The following is a 17,987-nucleotide window of genomic DNA, read 5'->3' as shown; positions in this document are numbered from 1 at the left end:
TCAATTTAGAGATCGAGATACAATTATTTAAGGTAAATTACATCTGTCTGAAAGTGAAACCAGTTTGTTTTTTCATGCAGGCTCTGTCAATTGTAGCCAGGGGAGGTGTGGCTAGGGCTGCATAAACAGAAACAAAGTGATTTAACTCCTAAATGACAGTGAATTGAGCAGTGAAGTTGCAGGGGAATGATCTATACACTAAAACTGCTTTATTTAGCTAAAATAATTTAGGTAACTATAGTGTTCCTTTAACGTTTCATGTCTACCCAGAACTAAACAAAAAGAGGAAAGCAGTGTGTAACTTCCATTATTTCAAACAGACTCCTGCACCAAAATTAAGTGTGACACAAAACAGAGTCGTGGGAGTTGAAGGCATGCTGTAAACTGCCGCAGGTAGGATATACACAACAGTGATTTCAGCTCTGTGTAATTCCACGGCTGGGAGTCCAGTCCATGTCAGCCAATGCCTAATCTTGGCAGAGTGGCTGCGGGATCCTTCAGGCCACGGGAGGTGGCAGAGCGCTGCACGCGGATCGGAGCCCTCTTCCGGCCCCAGGGCTTTGGAGAGGGTTGCATCATTGAACCACAGGCTCGGTGGCTACGAGAGTCCGAGGCTTTCCCGTATCGGGTGCAGTGAGAGACCCAGTTGGTCATCCGCCGTCAGCGGCGGGCGGTCTTCCTGCGAGGTGGGCGATGCTTTAAGGACTTTCTCCTTTGGGCCCTCAGTCTGGGTAGGTAAGTAGGAGCGCCTGGGAGCAGTCGCTCTGTCCCCAGCCCAGCTCCTGTCTTCTCCCTCTCTACTTGGACCGGATTCAAGGTCATGCGCTGTTCTAGTGATGCCCAGAAGCGTTGGAAGCTGTTTTCGATTCGGGTGAGTATACACTCCACCGCAGTGTTGATGTCTCCACCGTGTGTTGCGGATGTAGGGGGCGACGTAGGCCCCACCGCCATCTTGTTAGGGACTTCGCTTGAGGTGGAGGAGCTTTGTTGAGCTGCCGGAGGCCATGAAGGTGTTCGTGCGAGGCCATCGGGGACCGGGATAACCCCCACCGGTCCATAGGAGGGGGTGACAGGGCCAGCGAGACAATCCATCCGGGAGCCGCACCAGACACTCAGCGGTCGAGCGGGACGGCGGCCGTCCGCCTCGCCCCCCGCTTCAGTAGGCCGCAGGCCCCGGGCATACGATCTTCCCGCTGGGGTGCACATCATTCGGATCTGAGGTCTGCAGATTAGGCAGTGGGTCGTCGTGAGTCAGCTGGCAGATTTCCCAGTGAATTTAGGCAGGTTTTCCGCTTAGTTTTAGCTTGTTAGGTGAGAATAGGCAGGAGCTCATCAGACTTGCGACCGACCAGCATGGCAGACCGCCCCCGCCCCCCCTGTACGAATTTTTTATATGTTTGTCCCCAAGTTGTGTTGTTCATAAAAATATAGTTTTATTCCTGTGTGATAAAAAATTCCCAGATTTTACTAGTAACATGACGTAAAGTCATGATTTTATTAAAGACACGGAGGCGAGTATTATTCCCTCCCGCCCTCCCGGTGTGGAATGGGGATACGAGATGCTTGAGACTCTACGGGTTTTTTACTGTTCAATAGGTATGTATTGATTATATATGTTTATTTATATGATTGGATGGTTTGGTACGTCTTATTATGTTAACTAATTATTTATCTTTTGTATTTCAGAATCCAGTTTATTGTTTGTGACTCCTTATGATGCTGTTTGGTAAGTCTACAGTTTTGAGTCTGGAAATTACCATATTTCTCTGTCTTTTTTAGCTTGATGTTGTCGCATTGTTCCTGTTTCCTGTGCTGATCAAGTAGGACATCGTTTCTTCTTACCTGGTCTTCGGTTTTCGCAAGAAAGAGGGGGATTGTGGGAGACACAGGACTTATATAGCCACTTCCTCTACCATGTGATTGGCTACCCGTTATGCCTATACAGTTTTTCTTTCATTTTTTGACAATATTTATATTCCTCTATCTTTGCTGCTGAGGAAATAAAGAAAGAGTTATGCATAATACTCGCCTCCGTGTCTTTAATAAAATCATAAAGTTATAAAAATGCATAAAAAAGTATAAGTTGGAGCGAGCAGAGCACGGCAGAAGCAGCAGCAGCTGTGGGATGTTGGTGGCCAGGATAAAATCCGACCCCTCTGGAGACACTATTTCCAGAACACGCAGGGTCTCATTTTCGTTGTAGATAGTAATGACAGAGAGAGAATTCAGGAAGCTGCCGAAGAATTACAGAAAATGCTTCAGGAGGATGAGCTGAGAGATGCAGTACTTCTAGTCTTTGCAAATAAGCAAGACCTGCCCAACACCATGGCGATCAGTGAAATGACAGACAAATTGACACTCCAGACTCTTCGTAATAAGATTTGGTATGTGCAAGCAACTTGTGCGACTCAAGGTGATACCGGAGAAACTGACGGAAGCCAAGCACAGAGAGATGGACACAGGTTTCTTCAGGAAGGAAGAGATTCTTTATTGGATCACCGATCGGGACTCAGAGGGACTAGCGTCACCAAAATACAGCAAAGTCTGAGTACTGAATACATAGAGTACATTCCTTATATAGCACTGTAGCTCCTCCCACAATTAACTACACCCACACATACCCTTAACCTATTTAATGAATAGAGTCTAAACTCATCCATCCGGTCTAACCACGTGGCTCATCTGATACAAAGGAGAGGGACGCGTAATTCCAGTTCTTACATTCCTGCACCTGGTCAGTACAGTGATGACAGTATCTTAGCTACGTGTTATTAACTAACTGATACTACAAACACATATACATACATATGCCTTGTGGCAATCTTAGCCTGCTAAACTTGTATTTTACTGGAATTACATCACATTCCCCCCTTTGATGCCTCTGATATTTCACAATTACTTGAGGCATCACTTAACCTTGGTTTGCATATACCTCAGGTTACCATGAACCAGACCAGACTTATCTTATGATGTGAATCTTCAACATTCATCTTCTTGCATTGGTTCTCCCTGATCTAGAGCCTTATACTTATATATCGCCATTATCTGTGCAGCAGCCTTCCTCTCTGCTATACTTCCTATCAGGCTTTGCACAGACCTAACTACTAAGGGTATAAGACACGGTAGGAGTAGACACAACAGTAAAATCAGTAGGACTCCACCTACCACTGCCTTAAGCCCTCCAAACCACTCATACCAGCTACCAAACCAACTACTTGGATTGTACCCTTTCCATACCTGAGTAGGCACATGCGCTAGTTTAACCATATGGCTAGTAAGCTCAGCTATTGCTTGCCCTTCGTCATCTATTTGAAGACAGCAATTACTTAGGTTAAACTTCCCACATACACCTCCCTCTACTGCCAAAAGGTAATCCAAGGCTAATCTATTTTGGTAGACTGCTGTCCTCATCCTGGTGTTATGCTTCGCTAGAAGATTGAGCGCTTGTGATGTCTCATTTGTGATAATCTCAACCACCGCCTGTAATCTTATAATACGGTTGAGCATATAAATAGGGGTTCTATAACCAAAGGTACCATCCTCAGCCCACGTGGCTGGCCCATAATAATCTATAATACGCTGGGGAGGCCATTCATTATCTTCCCAGGCGCCTATCTCTAAGGGTCCCCTTTTCTTCCTATGATTCACATCATACACTTTAACACCTAAAGTCTCACCTGTTTCAATCGGTAACAAGAAGAAGGATGGTTTGAGCATACCCAACACACATGCCCCTTCCCAGTCCTGTGGCAACTCCGAATAGGCTTTCTTACCACAGATCCAGTACAAATTTGCTGGGGCTCTCCAGGTAGATGTGATGGATAAATCAAACCACACATCCTTTAAACTGGCATATCTAGCAAACGGGTTAGATGGTTCTGAGACATTTGAAGCCGACCACCAAGTTGTATTTTTAGTATCATCATCATAAGCTTTTTGCCCTAGACAAGTTAATTCTCCTACAGAAGTATTATACATTATTCCTTTCCTTGCTATGCAAACATAACCTATGATGGAGGTCTTTAATCTCCACTCAGATTTACCTCTAACACTCAAATGATAATCGGCTTGTGTAGATATTAGTTGGTCAACTGCCTCAGAACCGGACATTACCTCCTTTGCTTCCCAAGGCCATTGGTCTCCCATGTTAGTACCTCCACACACATAGCAGTTGGTAACATTAAGACTACCGGCAATACTTTCAGCTAAATCGATGAACAGGTTTTTAGCATTATGGGGGATCTTATTATCTATACTCATCTCTTCGTAAAAGGAATGGTATACTTGATGAGTCTGGGAGGATACCGTATCAGTCTCTATTCCTATAAACAATAATGTCCCAGGATCTAAACCCGTCCCGTATATTTGAAACCCAAATAAATTTCCATACTTATCTAAGAACTTGTCGGGGTTATTAATGAGTATATGGACTGGGTTGCATTCCATAGACTTACAATAAGGGCTAGTCGGCAACTTAGTCACTATCATGTCTTTGTCTACTGTCTGTCCCCAAGTTGCCCACCCCACACAAGACCAATATGGGCAAAAGTTATAATCTCTATTTGGGCATCTAGGACTTACATATTTATTTTTGCTACTGGGACAAATATATTTATCGTTAGACCCATACGTCCTCTCCCATCTAAGATCCCCACATACATTCCACGGCTTTCTACCACTCGATATCGCTTTACACGCATCAAATAGCAGAACACCCGAAGAATGTACGGATTCTAACACCGTTTTATTAATTAGGGTCCCCTGAGGATCTCCATTCCTGAGAGTCAACCAGATTGTACGAGGTTGATACTCCGGACTGAAGCACTTAGGTTCTCCTACTCCTAAATGGCACACACTATAATCTATATTTAAGTATCTACATCTCGATACATCTCCTTTACACTCGTATTGTGAATGCCAAATTAGGGTTTGGGAAATATGGTTACCTGTTCTCGTAGTCTTAATGCATACCTCACAGCTAGGAGTGTCGGTACCTCTACCTTCCTGAATATAAAAACACATGTAAATAAACACAATCAAAAGCACATCTTTCGCCGTCATCCTCAGTCTTCGTCCGTGCGATGGAACCTCAGCTTCCAGGATGTGAGGGCTGCAGGGAATGGAGTTCTGCTCGTCTTCACAGGTGTCCCTTCGAGACTTTCCTGGCTTATACACTATGTGATGGTAAGCGGACAGGCTTTATTATGGCCTTCTCACTCACACCTGTAACAATAAAATTTGTAATCCACAATAATTCCTCGTTACTCCGACTGAGTAGTGCGTTTTAACCGGATCTTGCAGGGATTCTCTGGATCTACTGTAACTTGCCAAGAATCGACTGCTGCTGGTTTAACCCTGGAGTGATGTATCCACGGAGTTACTTCGGCTACTTTTATCGCTGTAGGGGTAGACAAAAGAACAACATAAGGACCTCTCCACTTGGGCCCTAACGGTACATTATTCCACTCTTTAATCCACACTTGGTCTCCTGGATGATAACTATGAACAGGGGGATAAATATTCACAGGTAATCTATCTTGTACCCATTTCTGTACCTCCTCCATAGTCTTACCCAACTCTACAACCTGCTGCCGGGTAATTCCTTCTCCCAACTGACTCAAGTCCCCCCTTAAGTTACCAAGTACGGGAGGTGGTCGCCCATACATGATTTCAAAAGGAGAGAGGCCCATCCTTCTGGTAGGGGTACTGCGGATTCGCAATAAAGCTATGGGTAAGAGAACGTTCCACTTAAGTTGGGTTTCCTGACACATTTTAGCCAACTGGTTCTTTATAGTTCTATTCATTCTCTCTACCTTACCAGAACTCTGGGGTCTATATGCAGTATGAAGCCTCCACTTTATACCAAGCATATGAGTCAGTTGTTGTAGGCACTGATGAACAAAAGCTGGACCATTGTCCGATCCTATAGAACAGGGTAGTCCATATCGGGGTATTATTTCTCGTAGCAGGAATCTTACAACTTCTCCTGCTTTCTCTGTACGAGTAGGACATGCTTCTACCCAGCCTGAATAGGTGCACACAATTACCAACAGGTAACGATGTCCACCCGATTTAGGCATTACTGTAAAGTCTATTTGTAGATCGGACATGGGGAGTCCCCCCATAAACTGGACTCCTGGTGGCTTTACTGGTCCTTGTCTTGCATTATTCTTAGCACACGTTACACATCTGCGTACAATGGCCTGAGTCAAGTTGGACAATCTTGGTATGTAGAAATGTTTTCTAAGAGATTCTTCAGTACTGTCTCTCCCAGAATGTGTCCCGTTGTGATAATTTTGGACAATTTCTACCGCTAGTGATGCTGGTATGACTATTCTTCCATCTTCTAGCTGATACCACTTGTTCTCCAGATACTTTCCCGGTTCAGTCTTTAACCACTCCTCTTCTTGAGCTGTATAAACTGGAGTCCATTGGGACAGTGGAGTTGGTATAAGAGCAGCTATATGCCCCACATACTCCTGTCTTCCTGATTCAGCAGCACGCTTAGCTGCACTATCTGCCATCCGATTTCCCTTGGTTACATCACCATCTCCTCTCAGATGCGCTCGACAATGTATGATACCGACTTCTTTCGGCTCCCACACTGCTTCCAATAGTTGTAGGATTTCAGCTGCGTACTTGATTTCTTTGCCTTCTGAATTCAGTAGTCCTCTTTCTTTATACAAAGCTCCGTGGGCATGAGTGGTTAAAAACGCATACTTAGAGTCCGTATAGATATTTACTCTTAAACCTTCAGCCAATTGTAACGCTCGTGTTAGTGCTATTAATTCTGCCTTTTGTGCTGATGTTCCTTTCGCCAGTGGCCGAGCTTCTATCACCTTGTCTATTGTTGTCACTGCATATCCTGCATAGCGGATCCCTTCTTTCACATAACTACTGCCGTCGGTGTAATATTGAACATCGGGGTTCTGGATGGGAAAATCACGAAGATCTGGTCTACTTGAAAATACTTCATCCATTACTTCCAAACAATCATGTTGACTTTCAGTAGGTTGCAGCAAAAGGGTAGCTGGATTTAAGGTGTTTACAGTCTCTAAATGCACTCTTGGGTTTTCACACAACATTGCTTGATACTTGGTCATACGGCTGTTACTAAACCAATGATTTCCTTTGTAATCCAACAACGTCTGTACTGCATGTGGGACTCGTACATAAAGTTCTTGACCCAGAGTGAGTTTATCGGCTTCAGCTACTAGCAGGGCGGCTGCAGCTACGGCTCTTAGACAAGGTGGAAGTCCGCTGGCCACTGCATCCAGTTGCTTAGACATGTAGGCAACAGGTCTTTGCCATGATCCCAAGTACTGTGTCAATACTCCCACAGCCATTCTTCTTTGCTCGTGTACATATAAGTAGAATGGTCGTGTGTGATCAGGTAGACCTAATGCTGGGGCACTCATCAAAGCCTTCTTCACATCTTCAAATGCCGTTTGCTGTTCTTGGGTCCATAAGAAGGGGTCGTGCTCTGTACCTTTGATGGCTGCGTACAGAGGTTTTGCCAGTATCGCATAGCTGGGAATCCATATCCTACAGAAGCCTGCTGCCCCCAAGAATTCTCGCACTTGTCTTCTATTCTTGGGTATTGGTATTTGGCAGACAGCTTCTTTTCTCTCTGGCCCCATAATTCTTTGACCTTCAGAGATATGGAATCCTAGATACTTGACAGTTGGCAAACACAACTGAGCCTTCTTTCTAGACACCTTGTATCCTGCCTTCCAGAGAATGTGTAGTAGATCGTGCGTTGCTTGCTGACAGATTTCTTTTGTAACTGCTGCTATCAACAAGTCATCTACATATTGTAACAATACACACTCTCCTGGGATGGACTCGAAATCCAATAGATCTTGACTTAGGGCTGAACCAAATAGGGTAGGTGAATTTTTAAACCCTTGGGGCAGTCTTGTCCAAGTCATTTGGCGTTTTGAGCCCGTTACAGCGTTCTCCCACTGGAAAGCGAAAATACATTGACTTTCTGCGGCAATTCGGAGGCAAAAGAAGGCATCTTTGAGATCTAAGACTGTGAAGTAAGTAGCCCCGCCCGGAATTAAAGCAAGCAGGTTATATGGATTGGGTACAACTGGATGTATGCTAACAACCGCATCATTGACTGCTCTTAAGTCCTGTACAGGTCGATACTCATCTGTACCGGGCTTTTGAACAGGCAGCAATGGGGTGTTCCAGGGGGAAGTACAGAATTTTAGGATACCATACCGTATGAACTTATCCAGATAGGATTGGATGTTCTTCCCATTTCCTACCCACACGCAACCGACTGCACAATGTAAGATCCCCAAACAAAAAAAGACCTTACATAGAAACAGAGGATTACCCTCTTCCATTCCAAACCAGGAAATAATTCCCAAAAAAAAGGTTGAAGGTATTTTTAATATCTCCAATATTGACCTCACTCCACATCAATTATCCCTTTTACAAAAAGGTTTGAAATATGCTCCAGCTACCAATCCACAACCGTTTTCTCTATTTCTGGATAATCAAATATTTCTAAAAAAATTGACCAGAAAGAGATTTTTTGAAAAAAGACAGAGAGAAAAAATAGAGGAACCACCACCTATCAAAAAAGATCCTTCTGAAAGCGGTGAATCACCCACAATACCGATAATACATTCTAAGTTAAAAAACAAGTCCAATTTCTATCCCCATATGGAAAAAAACAAATATCTTGAGCTGTTCAATGAACTTGTTCAGGATGATTTGGAAAAGATCTCACATAATAAATATACCCCAAATCTCTCCAAGAAAGAGAAAGAAGCAATAAAACAATTGACTGATAATTTTGATTTGATCATCAAAGAAGCAGATAAGGGAGGGGGGATAGTTATTATGAGCAGATTATTCTATATGACAGAGGCTAACAGGATCTTAGGAGATTCCACCACATATAAAATCTTATCCAAAGATCCAACACAAGTATTTTTACAAGATCTAAATAACCTCCTATCAGCTGGGATGCAAAAAGAAATAATCATAAAGGAAGAATTTGATTATTTGTTTAATAGAGAATGTAAAACGGCAATATTTTACTTTCTTCCAAAAATTCATAAGGATCAAATTAACCCGCCAGGCCGCCCCATCATTAGCGGGATTGATTCTTTATCTTCTAGGCTATCCGAATATGTCGACTTTTTCCTTCAGCCTTATGTGCTAATGGTTCCATCATACATTAAGGACACTAGACACATCTTATATGATCTCCAAAAAATCAAGTGGAAATCCACTTATATTATGGCCACAGTAGATGTATCCTCCTTATACACAAGCATCCCTCATTGTAAGGGGTTAAGAGCCATAAAAGAGATCTTGGTTTCCAAACAGTTACTAAACATACACCAAATTGATTTTCTGATTGACTGCATTAATTTTGTACTAACCAAGAACTATTTCTGGTTCGATTCCACTTTCTATCTGCAGCTATGTGGCGTCGCCATGGGGACAAGATTCGCCCCGAGCTTTGCTAATCTTTACGTGTCCCATTGGGAGTCCAGGGCCATCACGATAGATCAAGCGGCCGGGGGCGGTCTTGTCCTATGGCGACGCTACATAGATGATGTTCTAATCATATGGGAAGGTCAGACAGAGGAACTGATATCTTTCATTAATAATATCAACAATAACGATTACAATTTACACTTTACATCAGCCATACACCCTACTTCCATTGATTTTTTGGACGTCACCCTTTATGTTGAAGAAGAACAATTAAAAAGCAAAACCTTCTTCAAAAGCACAGACTGCAATACAGCAATTAACAAGTCCAGCTCACATTACGGTCCGTGGCTTACTAATGTCCCTAGGGGCCAAATGATGCGTCTAAGACGCAATTGTACAGATATATCAATATTTGAGGAACAAAATCAGATAATTAAAAAAAGATACTATGAAAAGGGTTATGACCTAAATAAAATGAATCAGGATGAGGAACAAATAAAAAGTTTGGAAAGACAATCTTTATTGAGAAACCGAGATGTTTTTCAAGAAAAGAAAACTAACAACAGATTTGAATATGCTTTCATCACCAGATTTAATCCTCAGGCCAAAAAAATGGAAACAATTCTAAAAAGACATTGGCACATACTAAAGAAGGACGACATATTAGGAAAAGTGATTCCAGAAAAACCAATGGTGATATACAAAAAGGCAGAAAATCTAAAAAACCATTTGGCACCTAGTTTATTGCGCACAAAAAAAGTCAACACCCGTTTATTTGATTTAAAAGGTTTTTTTAGTTGTGGGAAATGCTCCACTTGTAAATTCCAAAAAAGATCCACACATGATTTTACTGGTACGTATACTAATAAAAAGTATGATATAAAAAAATTTATTCAATGTTCCACCACGTTTGTCATTTACCTTTTACAATGCGGTTGTGGTGCACAATATATAGGACGAACAACACGCAAACTACATACTAGACTGGCGGAACATTTTTATAATATCCGTACCAATAAAACGGAACATAGTGTTCCTAAACACTGCAACACTTGTCCGTCTTTTGCATGGGAGAATTTTTTGGCCTTTGGGATTGATAGAGCGGAAAAAAATTGGAGAGGAGGTAACAGATCGATACTACTAAATAAAAAGGAAGCACAGTGGATCTATAATTTGGGCACCCTTAAGCAAGGCCTAAATATGGATATAGATCTTACAGGATTAATTTAATTTTTTTCTACTTAATTAATTTTTTTCTACTTAATTTTTTTGCTACTTTTTTTCTGTCCTTTTCTCTTTTTCTCTTTTTAGATACTAGATACTAGTTTATAATTATGTATTTTTGGTTTTTGGTTCTAATTCTTGTCTCTTAAGTTTCAGAGATGTCTTTTGGAGCAACAATTTTATATTTATATTTATATTTATATTTTTTATTCTCCCAACTGGAGCATTAATAGCAACTAATAAATATTTGTATTGTAGTGCCCATATATATATACATATTGGATTTATAATAGATACATATGCATATTGGATTTATAATAGATACATATGTTTTTTGGGAAAACAGTATTGTGATACATAGTTATTTGATATGGATGTCAAAAGGTGTCCCATGATTATTAGATACATCACATTTTTATTTTTATTTTATTTCAGTTTATTTTAGTTTATTTTATTCATTCATTTTTACCCATTTATTTTTGGAGCTATTCATTTTTGAGTCACATATTTTTCACACTAATAACAGCCGGATATCTTTTCATGATGGGACATTCTTATTGTAACTATGTAAATAGGTCTTTTCTTTTATGTTCCGTTTTTTCGCCTGTGCGTTCCAATATGGAACGCACGGAAGTGTTACATCGCTAAACCGGAACCGGAAGTGACGCCGGACGGAGGTAGTGCGTTCCAAACTGAAACGCACGCGACGGAGAATCTACACAGATGAAACACATTCCGGTATTCTGGCGGCATATTTAAACGGCGATCTGAGAACAGAGAAACAGAATCCCTGAGGAAGTCATCTAGACGAAACGCGTCGGATTACACTGTTTGGGGGACTCACTTTGTATGCTGTCATTACCACCTTGCGGAGTGGATTTTCATGCGTTTTTATTTGGACCCTGTTGTAAGTGCATTGTATAATAAATTTTGTTATATTTTATTTACACCTGCACTATTATTTGGTCTCTTTTACCTTATAAGGAAAAATAGAAGATTTTATCTCATATATTCTGAAGATACTTTCTGACTGAGGATGATGGGCTTGATTATCACTACAATCTTGTGAGTTCCACATTATCATCCTGCGTGTCCTCTATGTTTATTATGTAATACACTATGTGCGATTTGTTTTTATAGATATCGCCTACTTCGTAACTGAAAGGTTGTATGCATATATATTTTTATATCTGCACCTTAGAAGTGTATCTCTGGTTTTGCATCCCTACTTCTTCATTTGTTATATTATTGTTTTTTGGTGTTGTAAGAGGGCACACTTTTTAGTAGGTTTGCTATCTCTGTTTGTTTTTTAGTGGTTGGGGTATCTCTATTGCCTTATCTGTGAAGTAAGTAGCCCCGCCCGGAATTAAAGCAAGCAGGTTATATGGATTGGGTACAACTGGATGTATGCTAACAACCGCATCATTGACTGCTCTTAAGTCCTGTACAGGTCGATACTCATCTGTACCGGGCTTTTGAACAGGCAGCAATGGGGTGTTCCAGGGGGAAGTACAGAATTTTAGGATACCATACCGTATGAACTTATCCAGATAGGATTGGATGTTCTTCTTAGCCTTCTGCGGAATGTGATATTGTCTTAGGCTCACTGGATAAACCCCATGTTTCAGTTCAATTTTTATTGGTGGAATATTGCGGGCCAGTCCTGGTGGGTTGTTCTCTGCCCAAACTCCTGGTATGTTAAACAATGTCTCATCACTCCTAGGGTTTTGGCTAGTCAACACTGTATAAAGTCGCCACTCTTCTTCCTTTGGTACGGATAAAGTCATAATACCTGAAGGTCCATTAAACTTTAAGGATGTTGTTCCATTTGGTAGGAACGTAATCTGCGCTTGTAATTTTGATAGCATATCACGTCCCAGCAATTGGACTGGACATTCAGGCATATAAAGGAATTGGTGTTTTACTACGTGGCCTCCCAATGTACAGAGTCGACTTTTAAGAACCGGTTTTTCAGCACTTCTTCCAGTTGCTCCTATCACAGTAATAGTCCTTCCAGATGGAGGAGCAACTAGATTAGTCACCACTGAATGTTCAGCACCAGTGTCGATCATGAACGCACTCCTTTTCCCCCCTATTGATACATCGACCATAGGCTCCGCTCGACCAAGGGGGATGGAGCCCGGTCGGTATCAATAGTCCTCCATGACCGTGTCAGCCAATCCTACGAAGTCCCTACCTTCTCTATCGCGGGACCTTTGCGCTGCTGGAATATATCTGTCTTTCCTAACACTTCCTCTGTTCCCATTACTCCCTCTATAACCATTACTCCCTCCGGGGCCTCCTCTACCTCTCGCTCTGCCTCTAAAGTTTCCGTAGCCTGCCCTGGGTAGGACCCTCTCGTACTGCTCTCTTTGCGGACATTCGTTCCTCCAATGCCCTTCTTCCTTGCAATACGCACACTGATCCCTACTCAAAGGCTCCCTACTCCATCTATTATTGCCTCTATCTGGGCCCCGTTTATCTACGCCTGCGATCGCTACCGCTAGCATATCAGCCTTTTTACGCATCTTGCGCTCTTCCTCTTTCTTACTTTCTGTATCCCTGTTCATATAGACCTTATTTGCTACCTCCATTAGTTGGGTGATGGACATACCTGCAAACCCTTCTAGCTTTTGTAGCTTGCGCTTAATATCTCCGTAAGCTTGGCTGACAAAGGCGGAGTTCACCATTCGGGAATTGTCTGCGTCTTCCGGATTAAAGGGGGTGTACAAGCGGTACGCCTCCAATAATCGGTCATAAAAGACACTGGGCGCTTCATCGCTTTTCTGGATCACCTCAACTGTCTTCGACATGTTAATGGCTTTCTTTCCTCCGGCTTTCATGCCAGCAATTATAGCGTCTCTATAGGCTCTGAGTTGAACCATATCAGCACCATTTACGTTCCAATCGGGATCAGTGTTGGGATAATGTGTTGCGGCCCATGCTGCTGGATTAGCTTGGTTCAAAGCACGGGCTCTATCTTCTAATGCTTTAATGGCTGCTTGATTTATTCTTGTCCTTTCCTCATTGTTAAATAAAGTCATTAGTAACTGCTGGCAATCAGCCCATGTCGGATTATGCGTCTGTACTATTGAGGTGAACAGATCAGTCATAGCTTGTGGTTTCTCAGTATACGAGGAATTATGGGTCTTCCAGTTTAAAAGATCGGTTGTGGTAAATGGGACATATACGAAGACTGGGTCAGCGTGTGCCATTTGACCTGCGGCATCGATATAAGCTGACCCGGGATTCAGACGAAGAGGCATCTGATAGTGCTTTAATTGTTGGGCACCAGTCAACTGTCGGGTTTGGATGGGGCTACGTAGAGAGGCGTCAGTCATGGGTTCCGGTCGGGGAGAGATAGGGTATGGGGATGTGGGAGGTCGGTTTTGGGAAAAGGTCGTAAATAAAACACTTCGAGCCGAGCTAGATGAAGCTTGACCGGAAGTCTGAAGTGGCGCCAAATCAGGATATTCGTTTCTAATGGGGGTGGATTCTGGTTCCGGAAGGGGAGATTTAGTACGAGGGGGGGTGGATCCTGTACTGGAGGAGGAAGCGGAAGTGGATGAGGGTAATGAGGGGAGGGGTGCAGGACTTCCTGCGTTTGCGTCACTTCTTCTTAACGGAAAGTAAGGGGGCGGCAAAGGGATCTCGGACTCAGGGGGCGTGTCCAAAATGGGCCTAACACCAGTCCTAGTGGACGAGCAAGTCCTAGCTACCATGAGGCGACACTGCTCCTCGTGGCATGTCTGGAGCCATTTTGGCGAGTCATTTACGGCCTGTCTCCAACAGTCAATATAAGGAAACTGGCCGTAAAGTTCAGGCCTACCCGATACAGCCACGTGTAAGCGCTGTACCAGAGTTGGATCCAAACTGCCACGTGGCGGCCATGCCGCAACCAAAGTAGGCCACTCCCTAGTACACAAAGTGACCAAACGTACAGGAGACATCTTTACCCCAAAATCACAAACTTTGAATCCCTTTTTAAAATTCTTAACCATACATCCTAAGGGATCCGGAATCGTTGACTGCGACGCACCCATACTTAACAATGGAACGTCGTCGACAACGAATACTATACACGCGTACTATTCAACAGTCACACCCGTTTCCTCTGGCAACAGCACCACGTGGTACGGTTACCAAGTGAAACGTACACAATAACAATAAACACTCAGGGAATTCCCGTACACACACAGCTGTTACACCAGTCACTATATAATCAATATTATGCCCTTTGGCGTAACTATACAGTCACCCACGCTATAATTCTCTATATACGAATTACCCGTCTATAACACACCCCAGTAACATCGTCTTTTACAAATAGCGGTTACAGTACGGTTAGCATAGGTCAAAGCACAAGTTAAGGTCACAATACAATTATTAGTGGTTATGGTGTTAAACATGCAATGGACGACAATGATTAGTACTTATTATATAATGTCAGTAAATATACAGGGTTATGGTACCGTGCACTATAATACAGCAACACACTATTAACACTCTCGCTAGACGGCTGAGCTCGCGCTATCTAACAAGATATACACTTTACTAAAACAATCGTTAACACATTTACAATTCCCAACTAAACTATTGGCCAGTACCTTGAATGGACTACCTAAAACTATATACACCCGTTTTGGTTAGCCACACTGCCCAATCACCACATATATAGCGAGCTAGAGAACCGAATTTACACAGGCGCCTCTTAGTCGCACTATCAAAAGTCTAGTGGGTTCCAAATTTACACGCCTTCCCACTTAGCCCAGATAGGATGAGAACTAGCGAACCGAATTTACACAGGCGCCGCTTAGTCTCCCGGTCCCTCCGACCTAGCGAACGTAATATACACCCTAGAACGCTAGTCTAGACAAGACACCGGTGTCCGGCTAGGGCTATCTTACACCAGGACCCCGCCTGACTAACCAAATCAAACGGTCTGACTAAAGAGCGTTCGATCGAGCGGTGCGCCTTCGCTCCTTCCCTCCGACAGAGGGGGCAGATACAGATTCAAAAACCCCTTTGGGCCTACCGCACAATCGGTATACCCCTAGCGGGTCCTGCCGTCTAAAACAGCAGTTATCTTACCTCCTCGTTCCTGAACCTGAGTTCACACTCATCGACGGGGACACCCCAGCACTTCTCACGTAGAGGCCGATGATCTCCTGGACAACAGACCAGTGGCGCCGAGACGAAGGGAGGTCCACGCAGAAGTTCAGGGGTGCAGCCGTAGAGAACGTGGGCAAAGATAGACCGTCTCACGCCTCTGCCTCTCAGCTACCGTTGAACGATGAGCTTCCCGGCCAATGCACCAAATGATACCGGAGAAACTGACGGAAGCCAAGCACAGAGAGATGGACACAGGTTTCTTCAGGAAGGAAGAGATTCTTTATTGGATCACCGATCGGGACTCAGAGGGACTAGCGTCACCAAAATACAGCAAAGTCTGAGTACTGAATACATAGAGTACATTCCTTATATAGCACTGTAGCTCCTCCCACAATTAACTACACCCACACATACCCTTAACCTATTTAATGAATAGAGTCTAAACTCATCCATCCGGTCTAACCACGTGGCTCATCTGATACAAAGGAGAGGGACGCGTAATTCCAGTTCTTACATTCCTGCACCTGGTCAGTACAGTGATGACAGTATCTTAGCTACGTGTTATTAACTAACTGATACTACAAACACATATACATACATATGCCTTGTGGCAATCTTAGCCTGCTAAACTTGTATTTTACTGGAATTACATCACAAAGGAACCGGTCTATATGAAGGACTTGACTGGCTTTCAAACGAGCTCTCCATGCGCTAAATCACGTACAATTCTTGCACCGAGGACATGGCGATCGAATTGGCCTAGGCTCGTAACATCCAAACTAGTTTGCATCTTGGTCATTTATATGGTTTAAGGAACTGGTATGGGCAGCCAACAGTCATATGTTTAAAGATTTGTTTTGTTTATTTACCAAAATATTTGTTTCCATGTTACTTCCAGGGTAACATGGCAGGGGTTAAAATGGAAAAATATAATAAATCCTCCCTTCTGTGAATGTGTATTCCTGGTTCTACTTGTCCCCCATTTTCCCCAAGCTTTTATTCCTGGACATAATTATTGTGATGCTATAGAATTGAAAGTTGTTTTGTGGTGGACGGGAGGTTTGTTCCTCTTGTAATCTTGTCATTAACAGTCATTTTTTAGTTGGTTGGGGCCATGTGTTGCCCGATCCTGGTTAACTGATGGATTTAAAATAGTGTCTATGCTTCAAGATTTTTTTTTATTTTTTTGATTGTCATTCCTTAGACATTTCTGCTGATTTAAAACATAGCATTCCATGCGTATTTATTTAAAATATTTTCCCCACAATAAAAACGAACCCTCTCAAGTGGCAGAGGGTACCTGAGCTCAGACTGGGGGGGGATACTGACAGTGATACTAGGCTCGTGCCAGCAAAAAAAAAAATCCCCCGATAAAAAAAGTATAAGTTTTAGCTTGGAGATAATTGAGTAGATACAGTAAGAAACTAAATTATCTCCCAAGCAGAGGGGAGGGAATCTGTGGGATGTAACCGTTATATGGCTGGTTAATGTCTAATTGCCTGTGGGCGTCTCCCTTGTAGGGGAGCACTGCATAAAAGCAGAGTACCTGCCATTAAACATCAGTTCTGCTTGACCTCAAAACAAAGTGTCGTCTCGTTATTGGGGGAATTGGATTGTATGCTGATTGCCAGGAGTGTAAGCTGATTGTATACTTTTCCTGTTCAGCTGTTTACAGCATTCAAATGCTTGAGAGCATTCGTATGCTTCTCCGGTTCGGTGGTTGTGGTGTCTGCTGCAGTGCTTGGAGTCCTCAGGAAGCACTAGGAGCATCCTTCAACGGAGGTACCCAGTCGGGGTGCCCGTCGATCCGTTACACTCTGTGCCTAAGAGATAATTGCGTGAGAAAAGGCTTTAACTCAATTATCTCTCAGATACAGAAATATATACAATATTCCAAAACACCCCAAATACCCATTTTAATAACTTCAGAACCCCTCAAAAGTCATATCACCGAATAGTTTGGTTCTGAGCGCACTCTTTGCGAAAATATCACTCAGATCCCTTTGTTGGTTTGTGAACACCATTCAATGTGTGGGTGAGGGTGCTGGTAGTGTGCTATGTGGGTGAGGGTGTTTGTGTGGGTGCTGTTTGTGTGTGAGGGTGCTGGTAGTGTGCTGTGTGAGGGTGTTTGTGTGTTTTGTTAGGGTCCTGTTACTGTGCTGTGTGAGGGTACTGTTTGTGTGATG

The 17,987-nt window shown here is 43.0% G+C and overlaps 1 long non-coding RNA gene across 1 annotated transcript; it reads left to right on the top strand.

Moving 5' to 3' along the window:
* The first annotated feature begins 2,125 nt into the window (after positions 1-2,125).
* LOC134612372 (uncharacterized) lies at positions 2,126-17,100 on the top strand. The gene is made up of 2 exons (XR_010090927.1): positions 2,126-2,413; positions 16,461-17,100. It is a non-coding gene; the product is annotated as an uncharacterized LOC134612372 (long non-coding RNA).
* Positions 17,101-17,987: the final 887 nt, after the last annotated feature.

The sequence above is a fragment of the Pelobates fuscus genome, chromosome 5 (assembly GCF_036172605.1).
Source record: "Pelobates fuscus isolate aPelFus1 chromosome 5, aPelFus1.pri, whole genome shotgun sequence".
Classification (NCBI taxonomy): Eukaryota; Metazoa; Chordata; class Amphibia; order Anura; family Pelobatidae; genus Pelobates; species Pelobates fuscus.
This window is presented reverse-complemented; position numbering and strand designations above follow the sequence as displayed.